Raw genomic sequence first — 15,488 nt, forward strand, 5'->3', positions numbered from 1 at the left:
GGTAGATGATATGCGGAGGGCATTGGATAGGGGTGAATACACCTTCCTTGTCCTCCTGGACCTCTCAGCGGCTTTTGATACCGTTGACCACGGTATCCTTTTAAATCGCCTAGAGGGATTAGGAATAGGAGGCACTGTCCTGCAGTGGTTCCGTTCCTATCTCTCGGATAGGCAGCAATGGGTGGCATTGGGAGATGAGGTTTCAGACCCTTGGCCTCTTCATTGTGGAGTGCCACAGGGTTCTATCCTCTTTCCCATGCTATTCAACATCTATGTGAAACCGCTGGGAGCAATCATCAGGAGATTTGGGTTGCAGTGCCATCAGTACGCAGATGACACTCAGCTCTATCTCTCCTTTAAATCCTCACCAGAGTTGGCTGTGAACACCATGTCCAAGTGCCTGAAATCCATAAGTGGATGGATGGGAGAGAATAGGCTGAAGCTGAACCCTGACAAGACTGAGGTATTACTTGTGGGAGATAAAAGGAAGTTAGGAATTACTGACCCGATGCTTGATGGGGTAAGTTTACCCCTGAAGGACCAGGTCCACAGTCTTGGGGTCATACTTGACTCCCAGCTGTCCATGGAGGCTCAGATTACAGCAGTGAGCCGGGCAGCTTGGTATCAATTACATCTGATACGGAGACTGCGTTGTTAGCTCATGTTTAGCTGAGTCATTCCACAGGTTGGGAATGGGTTAAAATGTTAACAATTAGTGAAGGACACACAGCTGCACAAGATCACAGGGGCTGGCTATAAATTACGTACAGATAGAGCCAGGCTGTGTGTGGGGAAGTAGTAGGAGTGTCTTATGTTGGTTATTGTATTTGTTGACTGCACTTTGATAAAGATTTATGTTACTGGCATGAAGCTGGACTGTGTTGGAGCATTTCATTCCTGTTTGCTGACTTACTTGCACCGTTTTGGCTGTGAACCTCTGTGTCCTGTGCAGCAAGCTAATTCTGCCTTGCTGGGGCGGGGCACAAGAGCTCAACAAAGGGTTATGGGCCCAGACATTGCAGCTGAAACAATGATCTTGTGAGGCTGTGCAGCAGGCAGAGAATTAGAAAGTGCAACAGAACTAAACAGCTGAGAAGAGTGAGAAGGATGGCAGCGTTTGGAAGTGTGTCTTTTCCCTTGGAGAGGCTGGGGAGCACCAACTACTCCTACTGGAAGGTAAAGACTGAAATGTTACTGGTGAAGGAGGGCGTGTGGCACACAGTTGTGGAAGACCCCCCAGTAGCCCCACCGGCAGAGTGGATAAGAGCAGCAGAGAAAGCTAAAGCTCTGCTTATCCTAGCTCTGGAGAATGAACAGTTAATACATGTCAGAGGCTTAAACACAGCAACGGAAGTTTGGAATGTTTTACGTGCTGTACATGTGAGAAAAACTGCAGGCTCTAAAGTTTTACTTGCTAAAAGACTGTACCAGACCCGTTACAAAGAGGGAGAGTCCATGCAGAGGCATTTACAGAACTTACAATGTTTGTTTGCCGAACTGCAAGAAATGGACATGCAGCATACACAGGAACAGATGGCATATATTACGCTGTCTACTCTTAATGATTCCTGGGAAGGAGTGATAAGTGCGTTGGAAAGTCTCCCGGACGAGGACCTCAGTATGACGTACATCACAAACAAACTACTTCAAGAAGCGGAACGCCGACAGGAGAAAAGTAAACAGAGCAACAAAGAAAACCCGGAGCGGAATGCGCAAGGACCGATAGCATATGGAGTTAAACGTTGCTACAGATGCGGCTCCACAACCCATCTACGCAGACAATGCCAAGCCGAGATGAAAAGAAGATTGCAACAAAGCGAGAAAGACCCGTTTAAAGTGCATGGCACAAAAGACAAGGACAATGAACTAAATAACACATCCTGGGCTGTCGACTCGGGAGCAAGTCATTTTCTAGTAAATAATGAAAAACAGTTCAAAAACCTAACCCCAACAAAGAACCAGAACGTTTACTTGGCGGATGGAAGCTGTCGCGAAGTTAAAGGGGTAGGAGTGATATATTTAAAATGTTTGAAAACGCTAATCACAAACGTGCTTTATGTTCCCAGCATGAACAGAAATATTATGTCTGTAGCAAAGTTAAATGCTATGAATTATGTTGTTCACTTTGACAAAGGGAAATGCACAATATCTAAAGGGAATAAGATTTGTGTGATAGGAAAGTTCAAAGAAGCATTGTTCATAGTAAATGATGAAGCCCCACAATGTGTAAACACAGTAAGAAACAAACAAAAGCATGAAAAATGTATACACGTATCATAGAAGATTGGGACATGTAAGTTATGCTACTCTACTAAAAACAATGAAGCATAGTGCTGACTTACAGTTCAAACCTTGTGCGCAGTATGTAGACTGTAATATTTGCAGTGAATGGAAGTCAACAGCGGCTCCCATACACAAAGAAAGGCTAATTAGCACGCAACGGCCATTTCAGTTAATCCACATGGATCTGGCCGGTCCCTTTAAACAGTCAAAAGGAAATGCAAAGTTTTATTTTGTGTTGATCGATGACTATTCGAAATACGTGTTTGTTTACCTATTGAAAAACAAAGCCGAAGCCGCAGGGAAGCTTCAACATTTTGTTGAATGGGTAGAGGCGAGATTCAAAACCAGGATAGCTACACTCAGATCAGATAGAGGAGAGGAATTTCTCTCCTCAACTCTGCAAAATTATCTTTTCAGGAAAGGGGTAAAACACGAATTAACAGCTCCTGATTCACCCCATCAGAACGGGATGGCAGAGATTTATAACAAATATTTGCAAAACACTGTGAGAGCAATGTTAGGAGACTCTAAACTTACCAGGGATTTCTGGAGTGAATGTGCAATTTATGCTAATTTTCTGTTGAACAGGGTATATAAAAGTACCGTGGATTGTACACCTTATGAAAAGATGTTTAACAGAAAGCCTTATCTCAATCATGTAAAGAAATTTGGAGCAATATGTTGGGCATATATTCCCAAACCTCAACGTAAAGGCAAACAAGGTCCAAGAGCGTTAAAGGGTTACTATCTCGGCTTTGAGGGGGCATATCACAGAGTCTGGTTAATGAAAGAAAAACATTTACTTGTGTGTAGAAGTGTTAAAACGCAGGAGCAAGACTGGGAAGACAGTACACAACATGTAGAAATAAACATAGATAGCACACAAAATGAGCAACAGGAAATAAACATTAAACCTGATCCCCAGGAAGAGAGGGGAGGGGGAATTGTAGAAACTGCAGAAACTGAAGTTAAACAAGAGGCAGAGGATAGAACAGAGGAATGTCAGAATGTTAAAGAGATAGATCAAAACATAGCACAGACAGAGAGTCCAGAAGTACCAATAGTTGAACCTACACCCATACCAAGGAGATCACAAAGAGCTAATCTGGGGCAACCTCCAGAGAGATTTAAAGTGACGACTGTAAAAGCAAAACAGAAACCCAAAACACCAGCAGTAAATCAGGATGGGGAAAATGACTGGACAGAACAAGATTATAAAATGTGGTTTGCAATGCTAGACGGAAGCAGGGCTGATATGGAACAATTCGATGACCTGATAATCGACTGTATATAAGTAAACTAAGTACGATTGGAAACTGTAAAACTATGAAGTAAATGTGACATGAAATGAAGACTGCATGTATTCAAACTGTATTACTTATGAGTAACAAGACTGCTGTAAATATAATGTATCATATATGTAAAATGTACAATGTGAAATGGATTATGTAAAATGTAAAACACATAAACAAAATGTAAAACTGGAACAGCAGAGCAACAGCAACACCCAACATGTGAAATGAGGTGGGGGCTGTTAGCTCATGTTTAGCTGAGTCATTCCACAGGTTGGGAATGGGTTAAAATGTTAACAATTAGTGAAGGACACACAGCTGCACAAGATCACAGGGGCTGGCTATAAATTACCTACAGATAGAGCCAGGCTGTGTGGGGGGAAGTAGTAGGAGCGTCTTATGTTGGTGATTGTATTTGTTGACTGCACTTTGATAAAGATTTATGTTACTGGCACGAAGCTGGACTGTGTTGGAGCATTTTATTCCTGTTCGCCGACTTACTTGCACCGTTTTGGCTGTGAACCTCTGTGTCCTGTGCAGCAAGCTAATTCTGCCTTGCTGGGGCGGGGCACAAGAGCCTATCTTCCTGTTCACCTGCTCCCTCAGGTGATACATGCCCTGGTCTCCTCTCGCTTAGACTACTGCAATGCGCTGTACGTGGGGTTACCCTTGAAAACGGTCCAGAAATTACAGCTGGTACAGAATGCGGTGGCACGCTTGATTATGCATAGCCGTCGCTGGGATCATATCACCCCAGTGTTATTAGATCTTCACTGGTTACCAGTTGTCTACCGGGCCCAATTCAAGGTGTTGGTGTTGACCTTTAAAACCCTATACGGTTTCGGCCCAGTATATCTGAAGGAACGCCTCCAGAATCACCGATTGTGCCGCCTGACGAGATCAGCCTCGCAAGACCTTCTCTCGGTCCCACCGGTGAGAACAGCTAGGCTGGTGCGGACCAGAGAGAGGGCATTCTCTGTTGTGGCCCCCACCCTCTGGAACTCCCTCCCTTTTGATCTCAGACATGCTCCCTCCTTGTCAAGCTATTGCCGAGCCTTGAAGACCTGGCTGTTCAGGCAGGCCTACAAGATTGGGACAGATTAATTTATGTTATAATTGAATTAACGGATGGTTTCTTTAGCTTAAAATTTGATTATGTTGATGTATATGTATTGCTTTATTCTGTTGTTCGTCGCCTAGAGTGTCCCTAACCTGGAGAGATAGGCGGCTGAAAAATAAAATTTATTATTATTTATTTATTTATTATCTGGTGACTTTCTCTTATCATTCAGCTCACTGCACAGGATCTCACCCTGTGCAGGAACGACACATATGCCTCCCCACTCCCAATGTCCTCTCGATTGGTTTAAAAAAATAGAAGGGGGTAGTGCTCTCACCCTCAGGACTCCCCAAGGGATGCCTCACTTTGGTATCGTCCCTTTGGAGGTGACCCCACTGATGGCAGACCTGTTGCTGAAGGGCAGCCAGGCTTTTATGCCCACTGACCCAGCCAGGAGCTGATGCAAGAGGCTGAAAGACAGAATGCAGCCTGTCTTTCTGGATTCAGGGTCAGGTAGGGGGTCCCAGTCCTTACAGCACTTAGCAGGGATCTCAGCTGTCGCGAGAGACAGCAACCCAGGGGAGCAAGCAAGCAAGCACCCAGATGCTCAAGTATGCATTCCCAGGGCAGAACTTCTCCAGTCACCTAGTGCTGCAGCTAGGGAAAGGTTGTAGCTCAGTGATGGAGCATCTACTTTGCATACAGAAGGGCCCAGGTTCAATCTCCAACATCTCCAGGTAGGGCTAGAAGAAAGTCCAGTCTGAAAGCCTGGAGAGCCACTTCCAGTCAGTGTGGACAATACTATTTGGACAATAGACAGACCAATGATATGAGTCAGTATGAAGCAGCTTCCTATGAATGTATGCACATAATAAGCCTTGGTCCATACACAGAGTGTGTAAACCCAAGATTCCCTCCCTTCACTATCAGTGTATAGAATTTGCACAGTGGGATCATATGTGAACTGGCTTCTTAATGGAGATTAATGGAGATGTAGAAATCAATTAGTGATTCACACTCTTTTATGATGTGTGCCACAGGTTGAGGTGGATAAATCTATTTTTGTCCATGTCACTTTTATCTTTTCACCCATAATTCTGTTCCATTCAGTTTTCACATTAATCTCCACTAAAAACCTCTCAAAATACATATTTAAACAAACATCTCAATACATATTTAAATGTATATTTTCTCTCAAAACACTTGTTTAAGTGTATAAGTGTGTATATGCTTAAAATGTTGAGAAATGCAAAATCTGGTGGATAGCCAAATTCTATTCTACATATTAGATTAGATTTATGGGAATTTTCCCATGGGAATTTGTGAAGACTGAACTCCACAAACACCTGGAACCACAGAGATTTACTTTTTTGCAGAGGAAGGGGAAGGCACCCTAGTATCATTGGTGGCCATGTCACCTATCACATTTTTTAGGTTTACACTTTTTAAAAAGAATACTCTCAAAATGGCAATGCCTGAATGAAAGAAATGCATTTGCAAACATCTATATAATATAGGTACATTTGTCAGGGAGACCTAATTGACAGTGTCTAAGCATAAAGTGGCCCACATCAATGTGGAAATTGCCATCAATCTAATGGGACCACAGTTTCACTGGTTGCAGCTATCGTGTGCAATGAACACACTGCTGATGTGGTAGAAGAGCAATAATTAAGAACAAAAGAAAATAAGAAGAGCCTGATGGATCAGGCCAGTGGCCCATCTAGTCCAGCATCCTGTTCTCACAGTGGCCAACCAGGTGCCTGGGGGAAGCCCGCAAGCAGGACCCGAGTGCAAGAACACTCTCCCCTCCTGAGGCTTCCGGCAACTGGTTTTCAGAAGCATGCTGCCTCTGACTAGGGTGGCAGAACACAGCCATCACAGCTAGTAGCCATTGATAGCCCTGTCCTCCATGAATTTGTCTAATCTTCTTTTAAAGCCATCCAAGCTGGTGGCCATTACTGCATCTTGTGGGAGCAAATTCCATAGTTTAACTATGCGCTGAGTAAAGAAGTACTTCCTTTTGTCTGTCCTGAATCTTCCAACATTCAGCTTCTTTGAATGTCCATGAGTTCTAGTATTATGAGAGAGGGAGAAGAACTTTTCTCTATCCACTTTCTCAATGCCATGCATAATTTTATACACTTCTATCATGTCTCCTCTGACCCGCCTTTTCTCTAAACTAAAAAGCCCCCAATGCTGCAACCTTTCCTCGTAAGGGAGTCGCTCCATCCCCTTGATCATTCTGATTGCCCTCTTCTGAACCTTTTCCAACTCTATAATATCCTTTTTGAGATGAGGCGACCAGAACTGTACACAGTATTCCAAATGCGGCCGCACCATAGATTTATACAACGGCATTATGATATCGGCTGTTTTATTTTCAATACCTTTCCTAATTATCCCTAGCATGGAATTTGCCTTTTTCACAGCTGCCGCACACTGGGTCGACATTTTCATCGTGCTGTCCACTACAACCCCGAGGTCTCTCTCCTGATCGGTCACCGCCAGTTCAGACCCCATGAGCGTATCTGTGAAATTCAGATTTTTTGCTCCAATATGCATAATTTTACACTTGTTTATATTGAATTGCATTTGCCATTTTTCCGCCCATTCACTCAGTTTGGAGAGGTCTTTTTGGAGCTCTTTGCAATCCCTTTTTGTTTTAACAACCCTGAACAATTTAGTGTCGTCAGCAAACTTGGCCACTTCACTGCTCACTCCTAATTCTAGGTCATTAATGAACAAGTTGAAAAGTACAGGTCCCAATACCGATCCTTGAGGGACTCCACTTTCTACAGCCCTCCATTGGGAGAACTGTCCGTTTATTCCTACTCTCTGCTTTCTGCTTCTTAACCAATTCCTTATCCACAAGAGGACCTCTCCTCTTATTCCATGACTGCTAAGCTTCCTCAGAAGTCTTTGGTGAGGTACCTTGTCAAACGCTTTTTGAAAGTCTAAGTACACTGTGTCCACTGGATCACCTCTATCTATATGCTTGTTGACACTCTCAAAGAATTCTAATAGGTTACTGAGACAGGACTTTCCCTTGCAGAAGCCATGCTGGCTCTGCTTCAGCAAGGCTTGCTCTTCTATGTGCTTAGTTAATCTAGCTTTAATACTTTCTACCAGTTTTCCAGGGACAGAAGTTAAGCTAACTGGCCTGTAATTTCCGGGATCCCCTCTGGATCCCTTTTTGAATATTGGCATTACATTTGCCACTTTCCAGTCCTCAGGCACGGAGGAGGACCCGAGGGACAAGTTACATATTTTAGTTAGCAAATCAGCAATTTCACATTTGAATTCTTTGAGAACTCTCGGGTGGATGCCATCTGGGCCTGGTGATTTGTCAGTTTTTATATTGTCCATTAAGCCTAGAACTTCCTCTCTCGTTACCACTATTTGTCTCAGTTCCTCAGAATCCCTTCCTGCAAATGTTAGTTCAGGTTCAGGGATCTGCCCTATATCTTCCACTGTGAAGACAGATGCAAAGAATTCATTTAGCTTCTCTGCAATCTCCTTATCGTTCTTTAGTACACCTTTGACTCCCTTATCATCCAAGGGTCCAATCGCCTCCCTAGATGGTCTCCTGCTTTGAATGTATTTATAGAATTTTTTGTTGTTGGTTTTTATGTTCTTAGCAATGTGCTCCTCAAATTCTTTTTTAGCATCCCTTATTGTCTTCTTGCATTTCTTTTGCCAGAGTTTGTGTTCTTTTTTATTTTCTTCATTCGGACAAGACTTCCATTTTCTGAAGGAAGACTTTTTGCCTCTAAGAGTTTCCTTGACTTTGCTCGTTAACCATGCTGGCATCTTCTTGGCCCTGGCGGTACCTTTTCTGATCTGCGGTATGCACTCCAGTTGAGCTTCTAATATAGTGTTTTTAAACAACTTCCAAGCATTTTCGAGTGATGTGACCCTCTGGACTTTGTTTTTCAGCTTTCAATCCCCTCATTTTTGTGAAGTTTCCTCTTTGGAAGTCAAATGTGACCGTGTTGGATTTTCTTGGCAATTGGCCAGTTACATGTATGTTTAATTTAATAGCACTGTGTTCACTGCTCCCAATCGGTTCAACAACACTTACATCATGGGCCACATCCTTAGAAGTAATGAGCAACGGCAACCAGCATTGATGTTGACTCTTCTCAGGAATCAGCTCATTAATAATGAATAGGGGCATAAAACAGTAATACAGAATTCTGTATTTTTCTCATTATTCTGAACATTGAGCTGTTGTATAACACTGTTGCTTTCCTTTTTTACATTTAGTACATGCATATGCATCAGGATGTATTTAGGCATGTGTTACACATGATTTCTGCACACAGAAATAAACATCAGACTATATTAAGCTCCTGCACAGAGCTTATACATTTTTCTTCAAGAAACCTAGTGTGGTTAATCTGGTTTTCCTTCTACACCACTATTTTTAACTGGGAACACATCTCAAATTATTCCTGTCACAATGAAACAGTATATATATATATAAATCAGGGTTGTTTGTAAGCAAGAATAGACAAATAATGTCCAAAGTATACACAATAGAAACTTGCATTTAAAATGCAAACATTTGAGTTCCACAAAATCCTTCTTTAGGTTGATAATATTAAGGAAAAACAAAAAAAGTGTGTATCCCTTATACTACTCTGTAGACTTTCAACCCTAAAATGGGGGTTTTTAAGTAGACACAAAGTCAAAGAGGCTTTGGATCATGTGACAGAGTTAGAAAGCAGTTTGGCTAAATTAATGCAAGATAATTATGTGACCTGGTCTCTCTGCATGGCACATTTACAGTTTTGAGCCTTTCACGGGTTTAAAAAGATATTGCCTTGCTTGCACAGTGTTGTTTTTTCCTTTAAGGGGAACAACACAGCTGTCACTAAACTTTGACTTGGAATTGCCTCTCTTAAAGCTGTCCTTGTTTACTGCTACCTTGCTCCTCAGGAAGCATGCATTTCCATCATTTTTCCTTATAATGACTTTGTGTGGCCTGTCAATGTAATTCCCATTTTACAGGTGGAGAGACACGTCTTGCCTAGGGCCAATGGCTGATCTGGGATGTGCATCTGATCTTTTCATCACTACATCCAGCCCTTTGCCTCTTATGCCACAGAAGATCCTTCCTTGACCTCCATGCTTGGTGGCAAAGGGTCTCCCACAGCTCATCATTAGGAAATCATTGCCTTAGAATGCATGTATTGTCTCGCTGGTTCTTCATGCTCAAGTCATGCTTTTGTGCTCTCAGTTTTCTTGAGGATTTCAGCAGAGTGCCCTGAAATCACAACCTTCCCTGTAAGCTTCAACATAAACCAGCAGACTGATTTTTTGGATGGAAATATAGTTTTATAATTTATTTTACTAAGCTTGCTATTGAAGGTTTTTAAGGGTGATAATAGTGACTTAACAAGAATTACTTCCTGCCCTGAAGTATACACTGTCAAAAAGAATCTCCCAGTAAATATATGAAAGTTGCAAATGGGTGCCAAGATTTGTACGCGTGGTTATTAAGTTATGCCTAGTTATTGATAGAGGTGTTGTTATGTTTCAGTGAGCAGTAGATAATTCACTTTGCAAAAAAATCATCCCTATTCATAGTATGCACTGAATTGTATTGTATATTACTGATTCTGGTGATCTGGAGGAAGAGGGGAAATGAAAATGCAGCCGATATCGGTCTAGGATGGGCACTGGGCAGGAGGTTTCAGTGTGAATACGGGAAACAGATTTAAAAGGCCAACCAATATACTGTTGTGCGCCACCCCAAACTCTGAGCGGTGAGATTTCCAGGGGTCCTTGTGCTCACCCAGCGTTTGGTTTCCTTGGAAAGAAGGTCAGCGGAGACTGTGGTGTCTTTATGAAATACGTTTTATTTATTTACACACATTCCAACCTGAGCTTAGGATGGAGGGGTTCAAGGCATCAGGAGTCCAATATCCAGCTTTTCCATTGGGGTTACAGGAGGCACCCCAAAGCCATGGCGCAGAGAGCCAGTCTCTCTGCCTGCCTCCAGTCCCCAGCCTTTCTCAGACACAACTAAATACACAAGCATCTCCTAGGCCCCAGGAGAGGGGGGGCTCTCCTGAAGAGTTTGAGTGACAATAGGATCTCCCTGGCCCATTCACCAGTTGATGGGCACCTGATAGACCCATTAACCCACCTGGCCACTCTATCAGATTAACAAAAGAAACTCATCTGACCAGCAGAGCGTTTCTCACCCCAGGCACAAGTCTCCAAATCAGAGGCTGGAAGGGGACTCATAGGAATTATCTATCTCAACCCCCCAAACTCACGACAATACTTTAAAAATCCAAAAAGGAAAAGTCAGGAAGGGGAGAGGAATATGAATATAACTGTAGTGGCAAAGATATTTAATTGTGTACTAGGAAGGCCCCATTTCAGATATCATCTGTTGGGCCTTCATGGGTAGGGGAACATCACAAGGTCCCGGTTCCCCTTTTCCAGCACTCAAAGAGCCACAACCACAGGACTGTTGGGCTTCTTAAATAAACAACAATATCCTGAACATGGAAAACTAGCATGTCAGAGAGAGGGTTGTTTGGAACCTTTCTCCTTGACATCTAGTTTTCTATGTGTGTTTTTTAATTGACAGGCATCTAGTCATTCCCCTACTAAGAATATAAGAAGAACCTTTCTAGATCAACCTAAATTCAGCCAGTGCAACATATTTCCCATAGCAGCTGGCTAGGTTCTGTTACACTTTTAACCAGAACCCCCAGGTCCACCACACAGGGGCAGATGCAAAACAGTGGCTGGGAGGCAGAGCCAAATGCAAAAAGATGGCTTAGGCGTAGGGAGGGAAAGATCTCAGGTTCTGTTCTCTCCGTTTCTCATTTTTCCAATCTTAAATTCACTTCTCCACATTTCTGCAGCAATTTGTGATTTTTTTCAAAAAAATTCTCATCAAAATTCTTTAATATTTTAATGCAAATTTCTCCCAATAAACATGTTTTTGTATGTAGTTTTGATTAATGTGCACATTTTTGCAAGTAATTTCTCCTAATGTAATGTTTTTTTCTGTTATTTTCACTTATTCTTTTTTATGCCAATTTCCCTCTAATAGATGCATTTTTGTTAGCATCATAAAAACTGCACATTTTGAAGGATGTTTGTGTTCCGGTTCTCATATTGTTTCAGAAAGAATGATCAATTAGGCTTTAAATGAGAACTGAATCAAATTTCTCCCTCATCCCTTCTCAGGGGATAGAGCAAATTTTCTCCCATATCCACGAGTCATACACTGGAGTAGCCTGCATATGCAAGTACAAATCTACATCAGAGTTACTACATGTCGGATTCTAACATAACACTTTAAAGCTGGCCAGCAACTAATTAATACTCATATTTTGCAGGTAAAGAATGCAGAGGCTGAGAGACAAATGGCCAGCAACAGCAGAACATTTTTTTTATTTGCAATTTGAAGCAATAGAAAATTGCATAAGCTTCCATTTTACAGCTGTGAAACTTTGGAGCCCACAGATATGCAACATGCCCTTGAATCAGGCAAACATGCACGCCTAGGACTGCATCCTTTTTTAAAACTATTGGGAATCAGAAATGCTGATGTACTGCAAATAATCTAGATCTCTACCAACAGATTCCAAGCTACCTTCTACTCATCCCCATTCTGCATAACTTGTGAACCGCCAGACTAAATTGCTGTCCATCAGCCATATAGTATAGGCTGCAACATGTTTGACAACCTCTTACTTCTGCAGTCATGGGGAGGGGGGACAACGAAAACAGGAAGCTTATTGAGCCCCTGGTGCAATAGTTGCTTCTTCAAATTTTATAAAATAATACTAGACTGAAGTGTGGAAGAAACACTTTTTATTTCACTCTGTCTACTTCTTACAACAACTGATCTCAGCATGGCTACTGTCAAAGGGTTCAGTTCTCTACTGGAATTCTTTAGAATGACTTCCTTTCATGTGCTGTGTCCCTACTATCGTTTCATGTTGTGACCTACCATGTAGTCCATGGCTGTTGAACTGCATATGGTTTGGTTGGCTAAGTTACCCAAGGCTGATGTAAACGTGTGGTGATATGTTTAAAGTGTTTTATCTTTTGTAGTTTTAATTGGGGTTTAATTTGGTGTGTGATTTACTTATTTTTAAAAACATACATTTGGTTTGAAAGCTGTCTTGAGGACACTGGTCAGAAAGTAGGATGTAAATCTGCTAAATAAAATGATACTGTTTTCCTGAAGGCAGGGTGTAACTTTTGTAAGTCAACATGACATTGTTTTCTTGACAATCTCAATGAACACAATCTCTTACAGAAAGTATGTGTCTCCTCAAGAGATTTTTATTCTTAGTGCATTCTTAGCTATTATGCTCATGTTACATTGCTGAATGCGAGAGCTCCATAAAAGATAACACAGAGTACATTTTGAATGAAATGTGCACATCATTTGAAATACAGGCAGCTGTAGTTACACTGACTGAAGACTCACAAGCTGTACTTAGGCAATAGGGAGGGGAAAAAGGAAAAAGATCTGTGCTGCTGACATTACTTGATCCTTGATTCAAAGACAAAATTGAAAGGTGGCTTCAATGGAATTCATGATACCAAGAAGTTCTCTGGGTTGACAGCCCAACCCATGTCATTGCCTGCACTTATCCTTTCCACCATTTTTTTCTGTTTCCAAGCAAAGCCCACTAATTAGCTCATCCTCAAAAGGTTACACTTCTGACTTTGAGCAGCTCCTTGAGCAAGGATGGTTAGATATTTTTTTACAGACAGAAAAAGAGAGGCAGCCGGTTGGGGAGGGGTGGGAGAGACAGGGACCGAGAGAAATAAAATGGGAAGAAAGAAGAAATCTGTATGGATTCTTCTCTCTGTAAATGCTACCCTTTCCCAAATTGCCATTGGGGAAAACAGGCTGTGAATAATGGCTATGTTTTTTGCACATCAGAAATATCAGGATGCAGTCATTTCTCTAACAAAATGCTAATGATGAGCAAGTACATAGAATGTTGAAGGACTGGTAGCATATACATAGAGAATGCAATCAACCATCTCTTATAAGAAGCTTTTAAACCTGGATCTTTCTTTATTCTAGACAGGCTTTTTGTCTCCCCTCAATACAGACCTACAAGCCAAGTGCTCCCAATATGGTGGATTATGTCAGGGAGCTGGACAGTGTAAGAGGGTGCTCTTGGTATAGTTTGGCCTGCTTCTTGACAATCACCCAGGGGAAGTGGTAGCATCACTGCTAAGGAGGACCCAGCAGAATGCAGCTGCTCTGCCTACCAGCATGCCTGCACCCTCCGGAGGACTGAAAGATGTACTGCAGCAACAGTGAGTCTTACAGCTAAAAGGAATGCCAACAGTGCAAAAGCGATTTTGGCAGCAATTGTTATTGCTGATGGAACATATGAATCAGCCCAAAATGTGACCATTAGAGGATAGGTTTCATTTGCAACAGTTGTTCTTCTTTGGTACATACATGTTCTGGTCTCCTTGAGGGGTCTTGATCATAATGCCTTTAATTGTGAGGGACTTTCTAGGTTGGCACAAGTTCAGTTACTTTCCAAGTGCTGAAACTGAATAAATTGAGAAGAAATGGTACAGGAGAAGTGGTAGGGCCTGTGATAAATTACCAACTGCTAACAGAGGTGGGCAGTGAATTGCAACAGCTTAGGTTCTTTAAGAGCCTCAAGTCTGACTGTGATTTAGAGATCTGGTAAGCTCTTCCTTCTTCTTAGCTGCAGAATCCCCTTCTTTAAGAAGTCCAGGGCTTGTCTCATCACCAGGATCACGCAGATTCAAATAGTATTTTTTGTGTTCCAGTCTAATAACGTCTTAAGAATTCTCTGTTGTCCCTCTCTTTATCCTCCCCTCTCCCCAGAGCTGTGAAGTTGGGTCACTCACAGTTTTCTTATTATTTCTCTCCCACCTCACTCAGTCCTTTCCCACTGATTTTTCTTCCCTCCTACACTGTGGGAAAGGCTCCCAAATGCATTCCTCAGTGTGCTGCTGAGAATCTCAGCATCCCATTGAAAGCAATAGACAGCTTCTGAATTTGGATACCTGTTCTAATGTGATCCAGTTTATATCTAAAAGCCATGGAATTCCCATTGATAGCCAAAACAATGAGGCAGAAAACTGAGAAAATCCATAGATACAAAGTGGCAGTTTCATGCAACCCTACTTATTTGAATGAGAAGTGAAGCTATTTGAATAGTAATCCAAACCAGTTATTAATTTATTTCTGATGTACCAGAACTTGATAATCTGACTGCCTGTTTAAAAATGCCTTTGTTTCTCCTTTTTTGTTCATCTCAGCATGTAATTTAATTAATGTATGCATGAATACTTTGAAAATGTAAAGTGATATATGAATAGTTTTAAGTGCCCTGTTAATGACTATTCAGAGTAAATCTGGTGTAGGAGGGAGAAGGTACAACACAATACATTGGAGATAAAATTGCAGACTCTAAAGCAAATATAGTGGGTGCTGTTGAGGGAAGCTTGAAAAATATAGCCAAACAGTGAAAGGAACATTTCAGGTTGTGATTAATCAAACAGTCATCACTTTTTTTCCTTTTAAAGTGATTCTTCATATACAAGCAATAGCATGCCAACCCTGGTAAGGTGGGACACAGCTTTGCAAATGTGTCCATTGGACCTCAGCACATGTATAATATGTGCAAGTTCAGGTGCTCCACTCAACAACCTGGCTGCAGCACTCTGCATCAGTCCCAAGGGAAGGCCCACAGAGTGCATTACAGTAGTTTGATTGTGAAGTTACCAATGCATGAATCACAGTAGCCAACCTGTTGCTGTCCATAATAGACACTCCTCCCCACAGAGATCACCTAAGCCCCCAA

At 41.9% G+C, this 15,488-nt stretch overlaps 1 pseudogene; it reads left to right on the forward strand.

Moving 5' to 3' along the window:
• The first annotated feature begins 1,107 nt into the window (after window positions 1-1,107).
• LOC133385753 (eukaryotic peptide chain release factor GTP-binding subunit ERF3A-like) overlaps window positions 1,108-15,488 on the forward strand; it is a 77,982-nt pseudogene continuing 63,601 nt past the window's right edge.

Source organism: Rhineura floridana, chromosome 5 (assembly GCF_030035675.1).
Source record: "Rhineura floridana isolate rRhiFlo1 chromosome 5, rRhiFlo1.hap2, whole genome shotgun sequence".
Lineage (NCBI taxonomy): Eukaryota > Metazoa > Chordata > Lepidosauria > Squamata > Rhineuridae > Rhineura > Rhineura floridana.